Source organism: Pelophylax lessonae (assembly GCF_965119305.1).
Source record: "Pelophylax lessonae genome assembly, chromosome: 10".
NCBI classification, from domain to species: Eukaryota; Metazoa; Chordata; class Amphibia; order Anura; family Ranidae; genus Pelophylax; species Pelophylax lessonae.
The window spans coordinates 169807952-169813746 of record NC_138777.1 but is presented as its reverse complement, the minus strand read 5'-3'; positions in this window follow the sequence as shown (position 1 = coordinate 169813746).

The following is a 5795-nucleotide window of genomic DNA, read 5'->3' as shown; positions in this document are numbered from 1 at the left end:
GCTGGTGTGTCACGTGAGTTCCTTGAGGACATCTGAAAAAGTTAAAAAAGTTAATTATTAAAAAAAAAAAGTATCAAATACTGTTTATGGACCTCTAGAATATGAGGTGGTGACTGAAAGCAAGAAACTACAGACTTTCAAGAGTCTAGAATCTTCAGAAGAAGGTTAACAATGGGAAGCTCTGTATTTTTATTGGAACATGCTTCTTTAAAATCAACACTTGTTTTGAAATATACTGTACAAAGCTTAAAGGGATTCCATAGGAATAAATGAAAAAAAAAAACATGTTATACTTACCTGCTCTGTGCCCTGGTTTTGCACAGAGCAGTCCCGATCCTCTTCTTTTTTGGGTCCCCCACCCACGGTCCTTACTCCTCCCCCCTGCTGAGTGTCCCAAATAGCAAGCCTCTTGCTATGGGAGCATTAGAGCAGGCTCGCTCCTGTGAATGGACATTGTCCTATCATACACAGCCAATGGCTCCCACTGCTGTGTGAGCCAATGAGGAGAGAGTGACCCAGGAGAGCCTCGGCTGTCGTGTACATCGCTGGATTGAGATGGGGTTCAGGTAAGTATAAGAGGGGAGGGGTAGGGGGGTAGCTGCACACAAAGGTTTTTTTACCTTAATGCATATAATGCATTAGGGTAAAAAAATCCTTCTGCCCATAGAACTACTTTAATACTGCATTGTACTGAAGTTACTTTCCTTTATCAGTATACCTGTCATAAGGGACATCTGTACTAAGTGCTGTATTCATTGTTGGGGCTGCTGAATTAAAAAAAAAAGACCTCCTTTCTGTTTAACTGGAGAACATTTTCCTTCTTTCAAGGTACAGTACTGCAGTGCTCACTTAGGCTTGCCATACATGGCTTGAAATTTGGCCGGTTCAGCATCCCCAAGGTGGGCAGGGGAGCAGATCAAAAGATCCAAAAGGAAGACTGAGAAAATCCAGGGGTGAGTGCAAAGGACAGACCTGAGATAACTGCTGACAATGTGCAAAGATAGGAAAGTATATACAGGTGAAAGGCTGCACCGATTGGCCAGCTGTTTCCCACCAGTTTGTCACCAATCCAGCACTCAGCTGACTGAAGATCTGCCCGGTAGCTGAGGCAAATCTTCCTAGCAACAGCAGCTTGTAACTTGAAACACAAAACAGAAAGAATCAGCAAAATAGCACCACAGAACATGTACTTGTCAGCCACCATATTCCTCTATTAAGAATAGAAGTAAATGAAAACAAATGTGTAAATGGGTGATACGAGTGACGATCATGGGGTCACTAGTTTTTTTTTTCATGGCCTTTACACTCTGACTCTGACCCTCCTGGTCACAGTTGCTATTAAGCACCTAAGGCCCAGACCACTCCACACACAGACCTCTGTTTTGACACGGTTCAGATTAGGGCTTCAGGAGTCCAACCGAGCACCCAAGCCTGTTGTACTTTGGGGTCACCTGTCACGTGTGTGATGATAATTTGGACTGGGTAAGAGGCCAGGCAACTATGTTGTTTAGGAATCCTAGATCAGCCATTACATTTTTTGTCGTATAGGGACACATAACAGGAGTGAATTCCTTTTCATCATCCCAGGAGTGCACCTTTTTACTTAAGTCACATTTCTACAAGGGTCTGGAATTTCAAAGGACCTGCTATCTCAATTTAGGAATAGCAGAAACCATTCCGCTGGCTATTACTTATCAGATAACTAATAAATATGCATTTGCCAGCTGTAAATATCTCATTCAGGTCTTGACAGGATGTCTTTCATGGAACACTGCACTCTGTCAGGATTTGCTTAGCATCTCAGTGTCTGCTAACAATAAACATTTGAAGATTATCACTTTCCACTGAGAGAAATGGGATTGACCTATCATAAAATTGTAACAAAATCTTTCAGTTCTGTCATGCATGGTTTGCAAGGTAATTAAACCCGTTAGGAGTAAAAAGCAAACTTCTTCAGCTCTGCGTATACAAAGGAAAATGGGGAGCTCACGTCCATAAAGGTGAAGTGTTTTAACCCAAAAAAACACAATGACTCAAAACTGATCTGGTCCAGAAACATTTAAACAAAATAAAGGTAAATAAAGCATGTGAACAAGATGGCTTACACCCACATGTCCTCAAAGAGTTGAGCTCTGTTATTTCAAAGCCATTGTTTCTATTTTAGAGACTGTTTTATAACTGGTGTGGTACCAGTGGAATGGCGCAAGGCCAGTATGGTGCCTATATATAAGAGGAGATCAAAGTCTTTACCAAGTAACTACAAACTGGTTAGTTTAACTTCTATAGGCAGGAAGATACTTAAGTGTTTAACACCTTCCTACTCGGCCTATAGTAAAATAACGGCTGGGTGGAAGCACTGTCGTTCTGGGAGGATGTGACGTTCCTCCCAGAACGCACCTCTTGTGCACAGCGGCATGATCTGTCACTGGCTGTGTCCAATGACGACACCACAGCTTATGACTGATCAATGCTGCCAGTGTCATGTGATGGCTGTAGTAAAAATGGTTGCTTATAGCAATGAAATTCATTGAAATTATTTTAATGTGTAAAAAGAAAGAAAAAAAAATCCAGATCACTTACCCAGAGTAGTACAGTGTTACTATGGTAACACTGTATTGCTCTGGTCACAGTGTGTTAGATAAAAAAAATCGTAGAAAAAAAAAAGTAATAAAACAAAAAAAAAAAAAAACACTTACCATCTGGCCTATAGCAAAATGACGGCCAGGCGGTGGTTTAATTGTTCTGACTGGACATCATATGACGTTCTTCAGAACAAGCCGCTCATGCCCATCCCTGGGGGCACGCAGCGTGCCGATTGGCGGTGCCTCTCCGATCACAGTAAAAAGCCTATAATTTAGGCTTTTTACCATGTGATCAGCTGTGTCCAATCACAGCTGATCAGTGCCACCCATCAGTGCACATAAGTGCTGCCTATCAGTGCTCATCATTGCCTCCTGTCAGTGCCCATAAAGGCTGCCCATCAGTGCCACATATCAGTGCAGTCTATCAGTGTCCATTAGTGCTGCATATTAGTGCCACCTATCAGTGCCCACCGGTGCTGCATATTAGTGCCTCCTAATCAGTATCGCCTCATCAGTGCCCATCAGTGCAGCCCATCCGTGCCTGTTAGTGCAGCCTCATCAGCGCACATCAGTGAAACAGAAAAATTACTTATTTACAAAATATTATAATGTTTTCATTGGTTTAGCAAAAAAACAAAAAACTCAGTGGTGATTGAATAATTGAATATCACCAAAAGAAAACTCTATCTATCTAAAAAAAATGATAAAAATTTTGTTTAGATACAGCATTGCATGACTGCGCAATTGCCATTCAAAGTGTGACAGCGCTGAAAGCTAAAAATTGGCCTTGGCAGGAAAGGGGTTAAAGTGCCTGGTATTGAAGTTGTTAAAAAAATTATGAAAACACTTTTTTTTCTTTTTTTTTAACTTACTGTCACTAGTCAGTGTCCCTGATCACCACCACACCAGTTATATGATAACACTGTACTGCATTGGTTTAAAAGAACTGAATATATGTACACAATATAGAACACCTAAGTAGGAGAGAAGGGGACCAGACAGTGAATCTCTTAAAAAAATGGGAAAAATGGACAGAATTTAAAAGATCTAGGAAATATGCAGAAATATGGGCTAATTAGGGGAGAGACAGGGTTTGTGAGGTGGCTATAAAAAGAAGTTACACAATAAAGGGAAAGAGGAATAAGAATTAGAAGGTTGAGGGAGGTGGGAAGGAGGGGGGGTGGGATGTTTGTATATCTGATGTCAATTTTAATTTTTATGAATTTATATATTTATATTGAAAAATCAAATAAAGTTTAAATTAAAAAAAAAAAAGAAAACAATATTTTAAGCAATAGTCAGCATGGATTCATGAAAGACTGAAGTTGTCAAACAAACCTGATTTCTTTTTGCCAAAACTTAGTCAAAGAAGTGGCTGTGGATATAGTATTCTTTGATCTTGCAAAAGCATTTAACGCAGTTCCCTGCACATGGCTAACATGTCAATTTAGAGTCTACAGGCTTAGATAGTTCTGTTTTTAAATGGATAGAAAACTGTCTAAAAGACTGTTTTCAGAGAAGATTAAATAGTCATGCTCTTAATGGGCTAAGGTTATTAGTTGTGTACCCCAAGGTTCAGTGCTGGGACCCTTAATTTGTAACCTATTTAGAAATTATATAGAGTTTGGGATTAAACGTATTATTTCTGTGTTTGCAGATGACAACAAGCTGTTTAGTGGAAAACTAGTGTAGTGGGTGTTCCTGACATACAAACCAACCTCAATGCATTTAATTGGGCAACTATGTGGCAAATGAGGTTTAATTTTGATAAATGTAAAGTTATGCACTTGGAGTCTAAAAACATGCATGCATTATAGCTGGGGGAGTCAATGGATGAGAAGGACCTGGGTGTTCTCGTAGATCATAGACTTATGCAAGGCCAAGCTGTAATTTCTAAAGTTTCAGGAAGGGTTTTTTTCCCCCCTGCTGATTTTGCCTTCTGCTGGATCAGCTGGGGGAAAGGGATTGTGTACATGGATGTTTTCTATTTATTGTTTTCTATTGGTTGAACTAGACAGACTTTTTTAACCTTGTAGGCAGGTGCAATCTGCTTCCTCCACTGTAGGTGGTGCCCAAATGGAGCAGCATCGCAGCCTGGAGAGGAAATCAAGGGAAACTCAGTTTCTCTGTGGTTTCCTGGTTCCTCGAGGCAGCATTCTATTTGCTATGCTGCATCCAGGTGACCCCTGGCAGCCACCTTGGGTCAGCAGAGGATTTTGGCATGCATTCATGTGTCGGTAGTATAGGGACAGGTTCCTCATCTGTAAGGAATAGTATTAGCAGCAGAGAGAGGTTCCAGACAAGAAGGGAAAGCTTAGGGCCCTCAATTGACTTGGACATCTTCCCATCTGGTTACGAGATGGCCAGGCTGCATTCTGCTCCCTAAGACAGGAGCTGTCAGTTTGGCTGATACACTGTTGGTATTTGTGAGTGCTCCCATTTGGGTCCTGAACTGTTTGACTTGACTACAATACAAATTCTGCCTTTTCTGTAATACAATGTCAGCCTGTGCAACGATACAAGGTCTACTGATTGCACCTGGACTCTGTGTGAACTATTACCGTCGCACCACGCTGCACCCAACAACACTTAGCCGCAGTCGGCAGGATATGTCCCTTGCAGCGGGTGCAGAAGGAGGCTTGGGCTCCAGCATGGTTCTGTTAGGATCAGTCCTAGCCCTAATACCAAAGTTTAATGGCTCTAACATTCCCTTGCCAGAGTGGGAGGGGAGACTGGAAAGTGGCATGCGCCTGTAACAGGTTCCAGCCTAGCTGGTGGTGGAGCTAGCTATTAACGCCTTAGAGTATGGTGCCTGCCACGTGGTGATGGTGCCACCAGAGGAGGAGCGAGCTACTTTAGAATATATTGTAATAGATTTTATCACACTTGGAGGGCCTATTTTGGCAAGAAGATACAAATTCTGGAGCTGAGGCAAAGGTTGTTTGTAAGGAAACAGCAGTTGGATGAGAACCTCACTCATTATGCGGTGGCCATGCAAAACCTCTGGAGGCGCCTGTAAAAGAAGGTTGTGCATGGTTGTGCTGACATCACTGATTCAGACCATATCCTAAGGGACCAGTTCATAGCTGGCTTAAAGGCTGGCTCAGGCTGGAGAGCCCTGCAGTAGAAAATTAAAGTGCAACGTGCCATCTCCTTTCACTGTACAGAAGCGGTTGTGCAGGAACAAGAAGAGGCAGATACAAGGGTGGCAGT